Source organism: Catharus ustulatus, chromosome 5 (assembly GCF_009819885.2).
Source record: "Catharus ustulatus isolate bCatUst1 chromosome 5, bCatUst1.pri.v2, whole genome shotgun sequence".
NCBI lineage: Eukaryota > Metazoa > Chordata > Aves > Passeriformes > Turdidae > Catharus > Catharus ustulatus.
Genome location: NC_046225.1, coordinates 70,503,256 through 70,524,440, shown reverse-complemented (window position 1 = coordinate 70,524,440; position 21,185 = coordinate 70,503,256).

The window sequence follows — 21,185 nt, the reverse complement described above, 5'->3', positions numbered from 1 at the left end:
AATCTGCACAAAACTGAGGAATTCCAAATCCATTTTCTGTAGTTTATCAGCTTCAACTTGAACATGAGAGACCTGAGCCCTGCTGGGCTCACCATGGCCTGTGTGATGCTGGTCCATGCCCTGCTCCTCACTGCTTCAGCTTTCCATGTTTCTCGTTATCTTCTGCACTCAATGCACAAAGTAGACACATCCTGTCTTTACAGCCTTTCTGGTGAAAAGGCTTTCTCCTTGCTCCTGTTGCCTTCAGATGCATTGTAAATTCTTTCTGAAGTGACCTTCAAAATCTATTCAGACCTAGTATTTTTTATCCATTGTTGCAAAGATCTTGGCAGACACCAAGTCATTCATGTCCAAAATGTTAAAGATCAATGTATTTTTCTACAGAGAATTTCCATATGCCATAGGTGTGATTTTTCACTGAAACCACTGTGACACTGCATTATGAAGCCATTGGTAGCATTAAGGGTATTTATCAGTTTCTATCAGCTTTTAATGAAACAGATTTCCAACTCCAATGTTTCCTTTTTAACAGCCATTCATAAACTTCATACATTTCTGAGGGTAAGGACCATTTCCCAAAAAATAATATTAGATCCCCATAGGTAGATGTTTCCAGGATCTGTAGACATTTTCATTTTACTTCATAGTCTTCCCATTTCTCAAGGGAAATCCAAGACAGAGGCTTCAGAGATCAAACTGGAGAACATAGAATATGTCCCAGCTCTCAGTGCTCGATAAAGGGAGACTTCTCAAGAGAAAATACAACAAAAGCCTGTGGTAAAAGAGCACAAAATTGTCTTTTAATTTTTAAGTGTCTTCCAAGATAACAAGTATATAGATCAGCATACTAGGAAGCTTTTTTTTTCTTTTTTTTTTTCTTTTTTTCTTTAAAAGTGGCCTTCTATTTCCAAGATGTCTAGAGATCCTCTTTTCTGCATTGCAGCAGAAGCAATGTGGCTAAGAAATCAAACAACTGTGATTAAAAATACACGAATCTTGCCCCTAAGTCTGAAAACCATCACAGATTTAAAACTGGAGGGAGAGAAACCCCATGAGAAAAAATTCTAGGAAACCTTATAAAATTAACTAATTAAACTGTGAGTATTCTCATTAGTTATTAATGAAAACTACAGATACGTTTTTTCAAAGTGTGTTTTAAGACAGGGTAATGTGGAAATTTAGGTTTGGACCTTGTAAATCGCCTACCAAGCTATACTAACAATGTAAATGAAAATATGTTATAAGCACAGTCATACTAAAAGACAACCAAGGTATCTGCATACACAATATTGAAAGAAAAGGAGAATAGTAGACTTTTATCAGCCCACCTCCTTCAATTTATCCATCAAAATAGAAGAGTGTGATGGGCATATTAGCATATCACAAGTCCTTTTGGGAGTGACATCTGGAAAATCTCTAGAAGGAACTTCATTTTCTAGAGTGAAAATCTACTCTCTTGAGCCATCCTCAGTACAAGTCCTGAAGGCTCCAGACGTCACTCAAACATAAAGGTAGGGAAAGGATGTGGATTAAGACAACTTTTCACTTGGCAAAATGCCAAGAAAACCCTGGAAACTTGTAGTTTATTCGTAACTGAAGTCCTAGAAAATTAAAAAAAAAAAATCTATAAATACAGTAATTTCACGATTATAAGCCGCACTTCTGGGTTTCAGCAACTTTTTGGTTTTTGTCCATACATAAGCCGCACCTGATTATAAGCCGCATGTTACAATACAGAGTGTGATAAAAGGTATCTGTTCTAACACCATCTGTTGAGGGTGGGGACAGTGATCCTTATATCAATGGCAGATAATTTGCTAATGGGCCATCCATTGAAACCAGGCAAGGCATTGTTCTTTATCTTTTCACACCCCATCCTTCCTCCAGCCAGTCATTGTCTGCTAATGGCCCATTGAGTCCCACTGTGGGACTGATAAAATTACTGCATCCCATTGAAAGTTGCTCCAGCCAGGGGGAAGAGCCCAACATTTCTTACCAAGATAAAAACAGAGGTTTTGGGACACTAAGGGAGCCCCTTTCTCCACTGGACTCCAGAGGAAAACCGGATTTCTCCACATCACCACTGGAGCTCCGGAGGGAAACTGCACCTTGTACAGGAGCACTGCTCCAACTGAGCCACATCTGTCACTGCAGGAGGATGCAGCCACCATTGAATGGGACTGCTGCCAACACCCTGCCTGACGGTGTCAGGTTGTACTCTGACTGTGTCAGGGTTTGGAGTTTGTTTCTTTGTAGTACTGTATTTCTATTTTAATTTCCCTAGAAAAGAACTGTTATTCCTAATTCCCATATTTTTGCCTGAAAGCCCCTTGATTTCAAAATTATAATAATTTGGAGAGAGGGAGTTTGCATTCTCCATTTCAAAGAGAAACTCCTGCCTTTCTCAGCAGACACCTGTTCTCCAAACTAAAACAGCAATTTTTCGTTCTTTGTCCATATATAAGCCGCACCTGATTATAAGCCGCACTTTGGGTTCGGACCAAAATTTTAGTCAAAATGGTGCGGCTTATAATCGTGAAATTACTGTACATAAAATTCAGAAATAGAAAAAAAGAAATAGAATAGAAAAAAATAAAAATAAGTATTTTTTATTGTCTTTTAGATTTTTATATTGAGTAACCAATGTCTGACCCTATTCAGTTCATTTGGGTGTTTTCAATAACTGTTGTTTACATCCTGCATTTTTAACTCTGATGTAATATTTCAGAGCATGAAAAGGCTATTATGGTAACAATGAACCTTCCTTCTCTTCCAGCATCCTTTTGCTGACCTCTCTTGAGTAATGCTCATGTGTGTTTATCATTTATGGATGTCAGCATTACCAAAGCACAAGAAGGGAGATCTCTATGGCTTAGGAAATGCTGCTTATATGCAGTTATCAAAAGAACTGTTTACTATGGGGCTTTTTTCCATATACAGGTATAACATTTCATATTTTTGAAAAATTAAAATACATAAATTAGAAATATCAGCTTACAGAACACCTCTCGTATGTCCATGATATTCCTCTGGAAAGTGTAAGAGTGACAAAATTAATTTATTCAAAAGAATGACTGAAGCTCTCAATCATATTTATTCTTTGAAATTTTAATCTCCTTTCACCTTATTGCATGAAAGTTTATTTAATTTCGTTTTGCTGATATACTTAATAACATTGAAATGAGGCATTTCTTCTTCCATTTTCTCATAATATGGAAAATTCATTAAAATGTGAGAGCAGTGCAGTGGATGGAAAATTATTGCTTTCTCTCATAAACGTGGCCAAGAAATGAAGAATGCTTACTCAAATAATCCCAGAATACAGCAATATTTTCAGACTGGACAGGTGCTAAGTATTTTGTTTTGTTAAGTTGGCTAACCTTCCATAAATCAAGTCTATCTCTTCCAAGGTTAGTTTTAACAGTTTCTGTCCAGGTTTTCAGTGAGCTACTCCAAAACAATCCTACCATACTTTTCAGATGACCAAATCTGCTTATTAATAATAAATTTTCAGATAAGAACACCAATATTCTCTGCTTTTTCAGAGTGAAATTCCATTACTTTTACACTTCTCAGACTGTTTTGTGTCTAAGAATCACAGGGTGAGCCTACATTGACATTTTAGCTCGGTTGTCATCTTTTGAAGCAAATTTCCTGATTATTCCTGTTTAATAATGCTTTATTTCATATTCACTGACTTGGATCCCTACACAAACTGGATTTTGGAATGAAAGTGAGTAGAAGGTGATCTTTGGCAAGTATGTGTAGAACTAGACCAGCAATAAAACCTGATATGTGTGACAGCCAGATCCTACCTACAAATTACTTCATTTTATTAATTTGCTTATATTGCTCTGTGCTACTTGCAAATGTGGACACTGTTTCTAACTGGACTTTGATTTCATAGACCCTCACAAGATGTAGAACCAAATTCAAATATGATTTAGGCACTTAAAATGTCATTAAAATGTATATAGGACTTAGAGATGTGATCATCTCTAGGACTTATGAAAATTTTATTAATTGGTTATCTGCACCTTTAAATGCCTAAGTATCTTCAAAATTCAGAATCTTGTTTCTGTGATGCACTTCCACTTTCTAAAAATAAGGATAAATAATAATATCCAGTTTGACAGGATCTGATGAGGATAAATACATCAAAAATTGTGAGCTGCTCAAATTATGAAATGAGAGGGTTGAATCATAGATTGCTTTCATATCAGAGATCAAGGTTAAACAAAGGCTAAAGCTCTGCATACATGATTTGCAAATGCAGTTATGCTAATAGCATGATGATCTTAATTAGATGATCAGCTGCATATCTGACTTTTGATAATAAGTCCTAATGTGACTTGCTAATCAATGTCAGGTATGGGAATAGAATGTAGAATTTCTGACTTGCGAATCTGTGCACTAATTGCTAATCCAGACTGCCTCCCCAATGTCGTCCTTCATTGCACAATGTTCTATCTCCTCCTTGTACTCATATCATGTTTTATTTCAACAGCATTTGTGGATCCTCAGACTGTTAAAACCAGAAGATTCCACTATAATCATATTTTTGAGCTTCTAAGTAACAAGAACCAAAAACTTTCTTGCTATTTCATAGTGGGGAAATTATTAATTTTTCGTACCGTAAATTAACATTATCATTCTTAATTTTTTCCTGGGCTGTGGAACATTCTTTTCAAAGACACGTAATTTTGACTTCAAGATTCCAAATGATGGGTTTGTCACTTTCCATGAGAAGAAATGTCAGTCATTAATTGCCCTCCATCTAGCAGGATGCTCAGAAATAAGGTCAGATTCATTATGTTTGCAGAAGTTGCATTTAATTGGCAGTTTGTATGTTTCTGACTTCTGCTTTCAGCCTCAGTAATATCTTGTTATGCCTTTAACTGCTAGATTAAACATTCCTACATCTCAGATCATAGATTGCTGGATAAAGCAGGCTTTGAAAGAAAAGTGGCCGCTTTAATCACATTGCTTAAGTCACTGTGGCAAGTAGTTCCAATAGCTAAGAAAATAATAAAATTTTTTTTTGCTTCAAATGTTTCATTTTTCTCTTTAATTTAGCAATATTACAAGCAACTATTACAAAACTGCATTTTAAAATGAAAGATTTGCCTGGATTAATTTTCCTTTCCAATGGACAATCCTTGTAGAGCAGGCAAGGAAAGGGAAGAAGTCATTTTTCCTCCTCAAAACCAAAATGTGTAGTTGTCTGTTTCTTTGGGTTTTGTCAACCCATCAGCAAACCATCTTAGCAACTGTGATTCCCATTAATTAGCTCACTGGAGTAAATACAGCTGTCAAAGCAAAATAGGGTATTGTGGAATTCCCACACACAATAAATCATTTCCCCTTCAAAGGATGAATGTTAGAATTAATAAAATTTTAAAAGTACATGGAGCTGACATCACACACTGAAAAATGCTTAGATTCAGCACACAGAATCCAATCTTTGTTTACATAAAGTATTGCATGAAATAGAACAAAAATTTTGTATCAGGGTGATGTTTGTGTATAAAATTGCTCTTAATTGAGAATATTTGTATAAAATTGAAGAATAAGAAGTTAGATTACTAAAAACACAAAAGATTCTTTTTCTTCTGAATACATAGTACTACATACAACAGTAAGTGTGATAATATGTGCAAAAACCTGAAATCTATTAAAATATCTGCTTTCCTATATTTAATTTTATCTCTACCAAATTAAGTGTTAATAGATTGTGACCTAATTGTAACATGATGTTTAATTTTTCATCTCATGCAAAATTTTACAGTGGGGAAGGGCAAACCAGTAAGATGTTTCTCATTAAAAAAGTGCATGCTTGCTGCAGCTGCAGCTTTGGCTTCTTTTCATAGTTAGAACTCTCAAAGGGCATAGAAAGAACAGTAATAACCACTATGGCCCCAAACTTATCACCTCCTAAATACAAATGAAAAATTTAGACAGGAGGAATATCCAACTTGGTTTCTCTTCTAGTAAAAAAAAAATTTACTAAAAACCCACAAAATACCCAAAATAACACCAAAACCCCCAAAACATTAACTTCTAATGTTAATTTCAGTGAACCAAATTCTAGAAAAGAAAGTAACTACTCCTTAGTAATTTTGAGAATGTTGAATTTTCTCTTTTCCCCTTGTAACATGCTTTTCTCCTTTTCACCAGGAAAAGCTGGCTGATAAAGAGTTGTATGAGCAGAAATTCAGCTCCCACAGAGCAAACTAAAGTAATTCTTTAGAACATGTGCACACGTGTACCAGAAGGTTCCATCTAGATAGCAGGAACATCCACAGTATGAATTATGGAATAATATAAGAATGCTCATTTATTGTGAACTCTCAACTCCTCACCTTTGCCCTGCTGATGAATCCATTCCTCCTGGGATGAGTGGAACAGCACCAGACTCTCAGAAATCTGCCAAAAGCAGGAATTCTGTGAGACTGAACAAAAAGTTCCAAAGTGAAAGTAATTGGCCAAAAAAAAAAAAAAAAGTATCGAGAAGTTTTGAAAAGTAAGGAAAGTGAAGACTCCTGCCTTTCTTTTTCCAAATGAAATATTCATTTCTTAACATTTTTGCCTAATTAGAACACATGGAGTAAAAAAATTTTAAAAGCCTGGCAAAACAAAATACGACAAACAATGGGGTGGAGAATGGAAAAGCATGAACAGAGATAAACAGCCTTAATCACAGCTCTTAGCTGTGTATTGGAAAATGCTCAGTGTTACAAGTTTAGTTTATAAATTTGAATGGAATGGAATGAAATCATATGTTAAATAATAAACGAACCACCGAAAAAATAATAAATTCTGAAGACCCTGGAAACAAAAAATTTAATAGTTTAAATTATGAAAGGTCAATAAGCTTTATTTTGATAGAGTAAAATCACATTTTATCATGTTTTAATACATCTTATAATCCCAGTGATTAATATTCTAGAGAAGATACATTTTTGTTAGTTTTATTATGTTACAGTGTGAAGAAAAGTTGTATCCATTGTCCTTCCAGCACACCCTCAATCAAACAGGGAAGATCTGAATTATGTTCCTAATATTTACAAGGTCAAGAGAAGAAAGCATACAGTAAAATTTATATTTTCTGAAAGATCAAAAAAGATTTTAAAATACTCCCTTTCAGAACATCTCCCAAAGGCAGACACATTTCTGCAGGAATTAAAAAGAATTATTTTGTATATAATTAAAACTCTAAAATCTTTGCTTACTTACCAAATTTGACCTTGGTGCTTAGTGATAAAAAAAGATATAATACCTCCTTTGTTCATCCATTATAAACACACATCAAATATTGCAGGGGGAGCATCTGGTTTTAAGAGGCACTTACTTTGGAATGACAGAATCAGAGATGTAATGTACCAAAGTGATACATTTTGATTTCTATTACTGGCCCTCACAATTATCATCAGTATCTCTATAGCATGTTTTTCCTATTCTGCCAAACAAACCGTATTTCTGTTAATTATATGACTAAATTAGTCATTCCAAACTTAATACCTCCTAAAGCCATCAGCAGATGTTCCTTTATAATCACTGATGTCATTCCCTAAATGATTGAAAAGGAGACATTGCTGGAGTGCTGTGAGTGAATGGTAACTTTGGTGTTCTTGTCTGACTTTAGCTGTGGAACAGGGAAGCATCTGGCCTGCCTCACTCAAACACAGACAGCAACACTTCCAAAAGGAAATTCACCCTTTTTACAAACACATGGAAGAAGCAGCCCTGTCACTCTCCTCTCTCTGTCTCTGCAGGCAGCACAATTATTTAGCCCAGTCAAAACTGCTGCCTTTGAAACTGCAAGCTATGCCATCTTTTAGCTGAATATGGTTGCAATCTGCAGGTCAGATTCTCTTCTTCATTTCAGCTGGTCTTGCTTTATGTTTCAATAAGATGAGAAGCCTGCCCAGCCTGGCAGCAGAAAAGGTGTCTCTGCATGGTGAGTAATTTTTAGCACCTTCCACAAGTGGTCTCCCTGGAAAGTTCTGCAGTGACATGAAGCCAGAGATAAATATTCTTAGACTGCTGATGCTTATTTTGAAGTCAATAATAATAATAAAGTTACCTCACTTATGAGATCAATGTAAGCATTTAATGCAATATTTTTAAAATACGGAGGACGCAAACAAAGCAGACAGGCAATGAGAGGAAATGGGATTTACTTGGACTTCCAGCTACATCCTTTGAGAATATAATATCTTTTCTTTTCTCCTCCTTGCTGCTCTATCAGTCTGTACCACAATTTACTACTGGAGAAAAAAAATTACTGTTTTCCCTCTAAATAGCTATCAGCATGTTCTTTCTCTATAAATCCTAGTGAGATCCCTGGTGGTGGCATAACAGTTAACAAATACAGAAAGTAATATAGAGCAGCTTCATTTCCCCAGCATATTAAAACTACAGTTGTCAGCATTTAATGTCTCTGATATCCTTAACCCCCTACAAGTTGCAGAATTAGCTAAAGCTTTGCCTCCAGGTATCCCATCAGGATGCTCCAATACAGAGATTTACATTCAGTGTAACTCTCTAGGAGTAAAATATCTTTTTTGACATACTTAATGCGTCATAATAACTGCAAATTTATTGTATCAAGCATTAACCACTTTCTCCTTCATACATGCCTGGAGCAAGGAAGAAACATCACTATTACCATAACTATGCTACACTGAATGAACAAATATGCAGAAGCCTTACTGCAGACTTCAATCATTTGCATTATTTTTAAATGATATAATTTTAAAATACGTTCATTTTAGAGCCATAAATGAGAATGGAGCAGATGGTTAGAGCTTAATTTAGGGTAATTTGTCTATTAAAATACACTGCACTGCCAGTGAGTCTTTGTTGTAACACTAACTCATTACAATGGAGTTGTAATTTATGGGGTAGAGGGAAAGGTATTGGACCTTTAGGAAAAGTTTACAATCTTGGAGTATTCACTAGGAGAAGTGAACACAGATAAGCATTTCAATATAAGATTATTAAGAAAAAAATGGAAAAGAAAAAATAATAGAATTAAGGTTTGCACTCCTTTCAGAACTCCCAGTGCTCCTACACAGAAAGGATATTCACATGCACAAATAAAGGGACCTTCTTTATATCATGTTGATCATGGATTTCTTCATTTGCACAAACTTTTAACTGTTGAAAAATGTAGAAGCTTACAGCTTCACATTACAGCAAAAAATACTTTAGTAAATAATTTTTTAGAAATATTTTGAATAAGCAAGTAAAGTATATTGAAATTAATTATTTTTTGTTCTGTGCATTAAAAACATATTTTAAAGCTTTTTTGTCTTAATTCAAAAGCCCAGTAAGGCTTTTAATGTGTTCAGTCTGTATTAGAATTAATTTTATGTTCATTATCTATCTGTAGGGAAAATGAATGAGCAACAGGGAGGCAAAAAGCACACATGGGATATAACAATTTAGGTTAATCAAAGCTAAAGGTAATCTGAAGAACTTTAAAGGGACATAAAATATAAAAAGCATAAGTTTCTTTCAGAGAAAATTCACTGCTGTTACAGTCAAACTGACAGTAGATGAAATAAATCTTTTGTGTTTTCATATATCTTCCCCCTATCAAAACTATTTTTTTATTCCAGAAAGGAAGTATTTCTGTAATTTTGATCAGAGGACCAAAATTTTTTCCTTAATACTTAGAGGTTACTCAAAAGATGGTGATTAAACACATAGTTAAAATGAAATTATGTAGAAAACAATACTAAATCTGCATTGAAGCTTGTATTGGCATATACACTTTCATATAAATACACATGTGTGTGTGTATTTACATATATTTATAATTTCTGATATGCATATGTTGTGCTCGTATCTGGTTACAGTGAGAGAATACTGACAATAATTAAATGTATTAAGAACTGCAGTACTTTAGAAATTGTACAATTATTTAATTGTGACAAAATGCTAGAATAATCTATTAGGAGTGGTGCTGGGGTGAAAAGTTTACGTTGTGGAATCACAGAATGGTTTGGGTTGGAGGGAACATTAAAGACCAGCTGGTTCCAAGCTCCTGCCACAGGCAGGGACACCTTCCACTAGAAATCAAATCTTCCAAGAAATCTTCCAAGCAAATTTATTGTATCAAGAATTGTCTGCCATATGTGGCTGTGGCAAGGGGGAAACAGAAGTTTAGGACAGAAGAGTCCAGTTAAGGTTTTTTTTCCCACAAACCAATAATACCTGAGAATTACCCACATATCCAAAGACAATTTCTGATTGAGATATTTTAGAACAAGACTACTAAAAAACAGCTGCTGTGCAATATCAAATTTTCTAGCTTGATATCAATGTGTTCTATTTGATATAAAAGTATTCTGCTCTCCAAGCTGACTGTGTAATAAATTAAAGCTTTGCTCAGTTGATAATATCACACATAAATATTATTAGCATAAAATTGAAAAAAAAGTAAAAGGCAAATCCATGCTACAAGGTTGCAAGTTTATTTTAAAACAAAACCCTAAATAAATTTCATATATAATGGGACTTTCAGTTGGTAACAAGAGCCTCATCTCCTGGATTGTATGAAACTAGAAAAGGGAAGGAACAAGATAACACTGTGTGATTTCCTCTTTTCAAATTACTCTGATGCTTGCCAAATCTGTATCTTCTCAACCCTGCTCCAAAAACATAAGTGTCTAATATCCCCTAATAGCTTCTATCTAATTTATACAGTACATTTTATAAATTACTGGATATGCTTTTATCTTTTTGTCAAATATCCAGGCAATTACTGAAGTGCAAGACATGGGTAATGACATTTAGTACTACAGTAAGGGAAACCATTTGCAAAATTTTACATGTAGTATGACCTTTAATTTTTAAGTAGAAATGAGCAAAGAAAAACAGACCCCAAACAGCAGAACTTGATGAACTAAGAAAACAGTGTCTTCATGGTATGCATAAACTATTTTAATAAGATAATGGCAAGAACTAATTTTTGAAAGTGTAAAAAAATCAAGAGAGTCAGAAATCTAGTCATATATCCTAGTGTAATAATTTTTAGAGTTAGGATCAAAAACTCTCAGGTAATCACCAAAACATCCCTTCCACTCTGATTTTTTTTTAGAGAAGCAGGTTTTGTTTCAATTTGTTTTAAATTGGATTTATAAAACCAAGTTTCTCACAGCTCAGTTCTGATTCTACCTATTGACTACAAAGGGAACTAAGGGTAACCAGCTGAGACTTAAATATCTGATTCCTGGGTTTCTGAAGTTCCCCAAAAACAATTCTACCCTGACAGTTTTAAAACTGTGATTGTGTTACATGTCTTCCTTGCAGCATAAATAGAGGCAGGTTTCAATGACCCATTTTATATTTGGGTATTTGTGTATTCTATGCTTACCTGGAAAACAGTAATTTCCACCAAAAATCCAAAGATTTTAACTTCACTGAGCTTGGTTACAAGTTACTGGATATTTTATTTAGCCTTTTTTAGATTATATATATGTATATCTATATGTACAAACATTCTGGTAACACATAAGTAACACTTCGAAGCAGTAATTACGCAATAAGCTGAAGATTTCCAGCTGCACCAAATCCCTCTGTATCAAAGAACATGTTATGTTTTGTCAAATATCACTTACCCAGTTTCAATAAAGCATATTCAACTCTATTTTTGGAGGCTGTGCTTTTCCAAATCTGAGATAATTTCCTAGAAGGTGGTTCTGTAGAAACAGCAAAATAAGCAACATGAAGTGTATTAGATTGTTTACAGAAAGACTGAAAATATTGCCAATACTGTTCAATGCATTTTATGAAAAATACATTATGTGCAACAAGCCTGATACTGTTCTATAACAGGACTAAGGTCAAAAATTTAGCTGTGATTGGTTTTTAAACTCATTTTACACCTGTGTTCAATTGGTGTCTTCAAGTCACACTGAGATCCTCTGATGAGAAATGCTGGATTCCCTAAGTGCAAAAAATACTTTGATGGCATCTCAAAAATTGCAGAATTTCCAAAAGAAAACCATAATCCTCTGGCAGCTGGCAATATGTTGTTGGTTTATTACATTGCCTGCAATGAAAGCTTTGGCTTCAGGAAGGGCTGAGAGGAGTCTGGGTTGTCCCAGTTTATGGGGCTGTATGGATACCTGGTGCATGCCAGGATCCCCGCTTTTCCAGGGTCTGCTCTGGACAGGGTGGACTTAAAATCAAACAGCAGCTTCAGGATGAAAAATGAAAGGATTAATACCAGTCCTTAATGCAAAAAATAGTGATGCTGTGAATGGGCATAAAACCAAAGCTATGTGTTTACCTGTTAAACCTTCCTCCCCTAAACCCATGGCATCCTATGTATTCCTGCTTTTCAAAGGTATCTAGAAACAAATCCAAATACAGATTCTGAATGAGACAAATGGAACTTCCCTCCTTCCTGGAAGATACAGTGAAAAATATAAAAGCTAAAACCCAAGACATCATCAGGACTATTGATTGTGGAGTGATCAGTGAGCATTGAAAAGCCAGAGATTAATTTGATTCCAGGCTTGAAAGAAACCATAAATAAAATGCTCTGTTCTTTTTTCTCCAGAGTAACAACACTCTGAACAGTGACAGTAATATAGAATTGCACCACAGATTGTTTCTGAAAGCAATAACATTTTTTTTATAAGTTTAATACAAATTCATTTTTCTGTATCTTACTAGTAAAAATGATGGCTCCAGATGATTAAATGAAGCCTCTGTAAATATTCAGAAAGGTTTTATAAAATGAAACCTCTTCACCTAGTCAAAGCAGAGACATTTTACTTATTGGTTTGAAGAGCAGCTATAGAATAAGATTTATTTCAGAAATCTCAGAAAAATGAGCAGGGTAATTTCATGGAAAAAATTTAAATATAAGACCAGTAAAGCATTTATGTGCTCAAGTACTGCTATACAACTGCCAAGATATTTAAAATTAAAATTAAAATATTACAAATATTTTACATTTTTCTCATCAATCTACTCCATAGTTTATATGTTAAAACATTCAGCTTAGAAATCCTTTACAGACACAGGTATTAAGATCCACAGCAGCCCAGAAGAGAAATGAGTGGGTGAATATTTGTTTGGTCTACAGCCAAAATTAGCATCTTCTCCTTCTGATTTTAATTATGTAATGATGGATGTCAGGTAGCAGCAGGGTCACTCCTTTGGGCTGAGCACTGGGAGCAGGGAAGGGTCCCCATGGGGACAGGAGTCCTGAGCCCTTGGATGGGGCATGGGTGAGGTCCCAGGTCCCAGGAGATTGCTGAGGAGCATTAACTCCTGCTGGTGTCCTCAGGGTCCTGACAATGTGAAATAATTTTTAAGATTAATTAAGTAGTAGAAAAACTGAAAAAGCAAAAATTCTGTTGGAAAAAAGGAAGACTTTAAGCATTGCAAGTCACCTGAATAGAAAATTTTCTTTGTCCTTGAAAATATTTGCTGTTCTTTTTCCTAACCAGAGTTCAAACTTTAAGTCTGAAAAACAAGACTACTCAAGACTTTGAGCTGGGCACCAAAAGCATCTTCAGCTGCACAGATCTCTCCAAATAGAGTCTTTTATTCTCTGTGCACTCAAAAACTGGTATAGTCCTTTAATTAACTTATTTAGATTGAATAAGATCTTCTGCTCTGGGATTTGTAAGTAATGTCTCAGTCACTTGAAATGAGACTCAGCACCATTGACTGCATCCAGTGACCTGAAAATACATTTTCCTCCCAGCTTTTGCTTAAGTCTTCAAACATCAGCCCACAAAATTTTTATGACAATTGATGTTTGTCTGTAATGTGCATCACTCTAAAACATTTTACAATGCCCTGTATCAGCCCTGAAGAGCAAAAATAATTGAGAAAGCCATCATGAATAGTACATACACTCTCAAAGTACTTCATATCTTCAATGTCAGCACCTGATACACAACACATACAAATTACTATGAGAGAGGTTATATTGAAGCTTTCTTTTACAAGTAACAATAAACTTTATTTAGATATTCAATATTGGACCTATAATTTTTTTTTTAATTAAATTTTAAAATTATATTTGGAGAAAATTCATGGGAATGACAACACAGTTTGAAAGTCTTAACTCATTCCCCTGGAGAAGTGCTGCAGTCACACTTTGCTCACCTCAATAGAAAGTTTGTAGGTAGATAATTAACTCTGAAAAGCTCCTAGAGAAGGAAATGACAACTGTTCTTCCCCTTCTGCATGGACCATGAGAATGTCACTAAGATCCTGGCATCACAACACCAAACACTTGGGGGTTGTTCAAGTGTCATAAAATTAATTGATACACTTCTTAGCAGCTTTTGTGCATGCAGTTTGGTACTTTCAGAACTGTGCTGGTTGACCAATTTGTTGGTGGAAGGAAGAATTTAGTAAAGGAAATAATTTAAGTTAGGAAATTTGAAAACGCCATCACTGTAAAATTAAGGTACCTTTTTTGTGGATTGGTTGGTTTGGTTTGATTTGGTTTGATTTTTTTCCCCTGGCAACATGGACATTCTCTAGACATTTCTGTTTTTTAATGGAATTCCACCTGCCAGATTTGTGCTGAAGTGCCTAGAATTTAGGAGAGTTGAGATGTCTCTGTACCTGCCTTACATCTGTGGTGTGGTGGCACCGATGACCTAAACATTTTCTAAATTATTTTTGCTGTCAGCCAGCACTGACAACATACAAAACATAGACAAAACTTGGCAAGCCTCTGGAGGGCAGAGTATTTCTTTGAAGTGTTGTTCCTACAGAATCATTAAAGTCAGAAGGTGTCATCTGACACCTTGCTACCGGTGCTCTCTAAGACAAATTTTTTCCTGGGATGAAAAATGACCCACCAGTTTCTGAGTCCCCCAAATGCAATGTTGAAGACAGGCACTTCATCAGGCTCTAGTGATAAATGCTACTGATTGGTTTCTTTGACCACAGTTTGCTGTGTGTACAGAAAATTGTACACAGTATTAGAGAGGATGTGGTGAGCAGGAAGGGTAATGACCTGTTTGTCTTATCCCACCTAAGCACACTTCATTGGAAAGAGGTCACAGAAAGAAGCAAGCACATTTCTAAATCCCCCAAAAAATGATCACACTGAGCCTGGGGGATACTTTGGAAGGAAGGTAGGAAGAGACACAGGAAACTGGGAGGTTGTAGCCTGGAAGACTGAGAGGAATGGGAGGATCTTCCTGCAATTGTGAGCAAACCCCAGACTGCTCAGAAGTAATGAAAGATTTTCCTAGAAGCATAACTAACTGACTGGAGCATATGGCACTCAACCCATCTTACTCAAACTTTTGGGCACCCTGTGTTCCCTTGAACACAAACTTACAGCCTCCTGAGGAGGCTGTGCAGAATAAATAATCATCACTACTGGAAACCTCATGAATCATCAGGAACATAATTGAATGCATCATTACCAAAGCAGAAGGAGTGAAAAATTTCATTTCTCATTCTGCTTTAGATTCTTTTTCAGATACATCAATACAAAAGTGAGAAAAATAGTACAGACTGTGTAAACTCATATCGAAAGAACAAAGCACCCAAACCCTCTGAATATCTTGAGCTCCAAAGTACATTATTCTCCACATAACCATTTAAGAGTGACTGAGTGCCCAGCACTCCTGAAGGTACTGCTTTTCAAATGAGCCAAAAATTTTCTCAATACATAGACAGAGTTGAAAGAGAGAAATGTTGGCACTGGAAATAGAGGAAAGTTCTACTTGCAAAAAGTAATAAGGATATGAGCAAAGTATTCCATAGAAGAAAATGTGATCTGTGCAAATGCAAGAGGAAGAACTGGTTAGGTAGCAGCTCTTCAGAAATAAAGCTGAGTTATTACAAACCACAAAGCAATATTTGGTATACTGCATCCCATCCCAGACTTTCTTAGTTCAAGAAAGCTACAGATTAGCAAGACTGCATCCCTTGATGCCACATTACTTCAAATTCCTGACAGGAATCCTCCTGGCCTTTGTTTGACTGGACACAGAGCTACACTGATATGTTTTTAGACTCAGTGCCCAACACAAAGAAAACATAGCTCATATACTATGTGTGAATTGTCTTCTAACCACAATTATCTCTAATTGATTACAAGGAACAGAAATTCTACATAATGTTTTCCTTAATATCCTCCTGCAGTTCTTGACTTGTAAGATCTGATGTGCAGCTCATTAAAATCTTCATCCTGCAGAGAAGAGCAGCTCAATGCTGTTTGCTCCTTTTATAGAATCAGAGAATTTTCCCCTGTACCTTGCAATACTAACAGTTCATGAATAGCATCCAAATTTACACTAAACTTGCCAAAAAATTATTCATGAAAAAGATCATCATGACAACTGATCCAATTCAAGTATTTCTAAACCTCTTTGCTTTGCTAGGGCTGAAGGTCAAGGAACAAACATTCAAGCACACTTGAAGCCTGGGCAGAAGAACATTGAGGAACTGAAGGTCACCAAGTGCTTATCTCCTGTGAGACTTAATCCAAAGAGCCACAAGTCTCTCTATTCAGATTCAATTCCATCTTTCTTGAATTCTTATAATCAAGCTCAAGCCTATCTTTTTTACATCCCCAGATGCACTATTCTTGCCCACTGGCAAATTTCAGACATTATCTCAGCTTTTCAGATGACATTTCCATGGATTATTATGCAGCAAAGCTGTCAACTTCTAGTGTTCATGGTCTCTCACGTGGATATTGTCCAACAGTTAATCTCTTCTTACAACCTCTGAGGAATTGGAAATATCAATAGAATATCCTGGAGCAGATTCTGGAAAATTTCTCAAGTCTTTGAAAATATGGCTTACAAAAAACCAAAAAACAAACAAATCTCCCTGGTCCTGCCTGCTGTTTCTCCTGCTAGAATAAAGATAGATAATTATTTCTACAAAAGGAGTTAGGGAAAAAATTCTGACCTAATTTATGAGCCATGGGCTGATAAATATCACATAAAGACTAATAACTGAAAACTTAAATAAAAGTTTTTATTACAACAAGGTTACAACTCCAGCTATTAATCCAGTAAAATTAAGGTTGACTTCCAGCTGCCTCCTGCAGACTAAGACTTCTTGATGTGTATCCAGGCTTCTTATGCTTTCTTTTACTGCCTTTTAAATATTGCTTTTTGTGTTGCTTTTTTTTCATGTGTTTCTGATAAGCTGTTGGGACTAAAAGTTACTGGAATGTGGATGGTGTGAACCACATTGACACTGCATGTGCTTTGGCATTACAGTCCTTCCAACCTGATGATCCTCAAAGGGTTTCATGTCAGTGAGGAAATTAGTGAAATTATTCATGTCCTCAGTGTCTGTTGGGATCATAGCAGTTCTTAATATATATTAATTACATTAAGTTCTTAATATATACCTAATATATCAAGTTATATTAAGCAATAATTAATACACATTAATATATCTAGTTCTTAATACACATTAACTTCTAACATACATTAACTTACTAAGAGTTAATAATGTATATTAACTCTTAATATACATTAACTTTACATTTCTCCTGCACAAACCAAATGGACTCTTCTTGGTCTTTCTCTTTTTCTGAGGCCCTCTGGCTGGTTGCCACTACTCTGCTGTGGTTTCTGCCTTGCAGAGACATTAGGGATTGTTGATAACATTATCTCAGGATCCATTGCTCTCCATGTCCTGGAAATTTTGCCCTATTCTGTATTTCCACCGAAAGTGAATTTTTCTGTATAACTTGCAATCTTACCTCACAGCACAGAAGTTTCAAAAGCATGTCCTGTAACCATTCAGGCACACTTTGGTAGTGCTTTTATATAGCCCTTTTCTAATGAGAATTAAGACTGTAACTCAAATTATATCATTGTTCCAGGTGCATTTTCTGAGATCTACTGCCAACAACTTTGGCCTGCTAATTTTAGATGAATATTTTTTCTAATTTGGCATTGAAAGTCACACCTTTGATCTAATCAATTCACAGGATATTAGCATTTTAGTCATGATACTGGTTTCTTTTTTTTCATTAAAAATTTGGGGTTGAGCACTTGACTATTTTGTTGGAGGACTTCTCACCAGTTTCAGGCAGCTGTGCTGACAATTTCAAGGGTTGAAATGATGCCTCTATTGGAGGCAGCTAAATCCATCTTTCTTAGCTACATCATTGAAGGCATTCTGTGTTCTTGTAGGCTTGCAGACTGTGAGGAAATATTTCCAGCTTCATCTTGCCCCTAAGTGTGCCATTTCCTTGGTTTCCTTCTCTGTTGGTTCATGGGCTTCTCACCAGGAGTCTGCATTTGTTCACTGGCTCCTGAGTTAATGGTAGATGAACAACACTTGGCCTCACTTCCCCAGTCTAATGTTGCTGTTTACTTGACATTAAATGATGCCTGGCTCCCTAAACCAGTAGCAATTGAATTCAGTTATTGGCCTAACAGCAGAGCTGAAATCATAGAAATGGAATCATTGACATTCTTCTGCAAAACTTCATCCTCGGCATCTCCTCGTCTTCTAAAGTTGCACTGAGGTTCTCCTTCCCTTTACTAGAAATCTTTACAGCCTTGTTGATTGTTATTTCTTCCATCTTGAGATAGCATAACTTTAGAGGATAAAATTCTCTTTCCTACACATTGTGCTTTATTTTCTAAAAATGGGTAGTTTTTCTTTCTGCACATGGTTTTCCACATAATGTGGAACAAAACATGCCTGTACTTCGGGTCACCTGCTTCCCTCCTTGATTGCCATGGTTTGAACCCTTGTATTGTAAATTTATTGTCTATGTCATTAAGTTGGCATCAATTTTAATTTTGTATTAATTCATTGTCTTGATCCTTTTGTTTGGGGTTGTTTTTAATGTCATGTTGTCACATGTCATGGAATGCCATCTCTTTTGTACAGTCCTACCTCTCGTTAAGTATTTTTAATGTATTTGAGGTTGCATGTGTATTTTGGACTTCTCAGCAATGAGAAATCCTTTTTTAGCTCCTCAGTTGTGGGTGTGAAGCCAGTATACTATTATATTCCTATTAGGTGCATATTTCTAAATGGTACCATCTTAGATCTACATCCAATAAAGATGAGGGACTTTTCAGCTAATTCCTGGCAGAGGAATGAATGATGAATTACCTGATTGTGTACCAACAGGGATTAGATGAGTGGGCCTGCAGATTCCCCTGTACTGCATCCACACTGAGGGGGACAATTTCAAAATTCACTGATGTAGACATACAGCCTAAACTTGAGAACAACTTTGGAAAATCCTTTAAGCTGCAGTACAGATGTATATGGACATAGATAACTGAAATTAAAGTCCTATATAAATGTCTTTTCTGGCCTTTTAGGTGTGTTTCCAATTAATGGCACTGACTTGCCCTTTTTGTATTTTCCATCATTTTCCTGTCTTCATCCCTCATTGACTTTGCACCAGACAGACATCAACCCTGCTTTCTTATTGCTTTCATGCTTGTAGAAATAGGATTTTAACTAGAATTTCATAATTCCCTGGCATCTGAGACTTTCCATGATACTTCATATCTTTGTTTCCAGGGCTGATTCATTTCCATTGACAACCTTTTTCTGTTTGCTGATGCTTTTGCTAGATTGAGCACTGGCACATTGCTTCCCTTACTCACTAGCTAGTTACTTGCTAAAGAGTAGCATGAACATAGTAAAACCCTTGTAAACCTAAAAATTAGCCTGGCATGTAGGTAGCTAAAGATGAGTGAGATTATTTGCATCCAAGCTATCAACTCACCTCTAAGCTACAACAAATGCAGTCAGGACCACTTTTATGCAGACCCTTGGGTATTTTTCTTGTTTGTCTTAGTGATTTTTTTTTCCTGTTCCTATTGTAAGTGGAAGCACTAAAATCTCATAAAATCCATCACCTCTTACATTAAAACTTTTCATATCCAGGGCTGTATAAAAAGAAGTGAGCCCAGCAGGTCACAGGAGGGAGGTGATGCTCCTCTGTTCCACTCTCATGAGACCCCACATGGAACATTGTCTCCACTTCTGGAGTTTAAGAAATACAAGGATCTGTTAAAGGGGTTGAAGAGGAGGGTCATGAAAAATGGTCAGGGGGCAAGAACAGGTTTCCTGTAGCTGTTCAGTCTGGAGAGACTCCAGATCGACCCTTTAAATTGAAAAGAGGCTTACAAGAAAAAAAAAGAAAACGTTTTTACCAGGATCTGTAGTGACAGGATGAGGGTCAAGGGCTTTATACTGGCAGATTTACACTGGATACAAGGCAGAAAGTGAGACTGGAAGGGGCTTTGAGAAACCTGGTCTAGTTTAAAGTATCCCTGCCTGTGGCAGAGGGGTTGCACTGGATCTTGAAGGTTCTTTTTAGCTTTAACCATTCTATCACTCTGTGATCCTCTGTCACTCTTTGAAGAGGTTTACAGCTGCCCCAATCCTCTGAATGTTTACTCAATTCCTTTCACACCTCCATTCAATCCCAACAGTTCATCAGGAATATTTTTGTCATTGCTTTGGGGATTTTTGCAATGAATTGTAGATTTTTTGAAAAATTAACTTTGTTGGTAATGTATAATCAATTAACTTTCTATTGGAGTCCATGTCTGGGCTAGAACATAAGATTGATAATAGAAGAGCTGTTGTCAAATGAGTCACTTCACATGTGTAGCATCCAATCAAACCTTACATGATTTCAGTCAGGGACCAATTTGAAGTGGACATTATTCCACCACGACCATGATTCTGTAAAGTGGGATTCTTATTTCTCCTGGCTGCTGCTCTTCCACGTTACATAAATAAGTGCTTATTGGAGCAGAAAATTGGACAAGTGCCTGACATACTTAGTGCAAGTTTCTTAACCATAGCTCTTTTATATAAAGCAAGGAGGCTATATCCTTCTTGGACTTAGAGCTTTCTGAATTAAATTTCTGAATTTCCAAAACAACTTCAGTTTCCAATTTACCACTACCCTTTTTTTTTCAGGGCATTTGCACTGTCATTTCAAATTCAAAATAAAAGAAAGTTGGAGACTGCAATAATTCAGGAACAGTTGAGTCAACTGTAAAAGAAACAAGTTTAATGCATAATACAAGCACACTAAATCCCACTGATTTCTGCATCAAAATTACATCTGTCATAAATGCCTCATGCCACATTGGTTCTTCATGGATACATCAGTGGTTTATTCCTCTGTACCCTAATGTTAAAGAAATAGAGTAAAATTCACT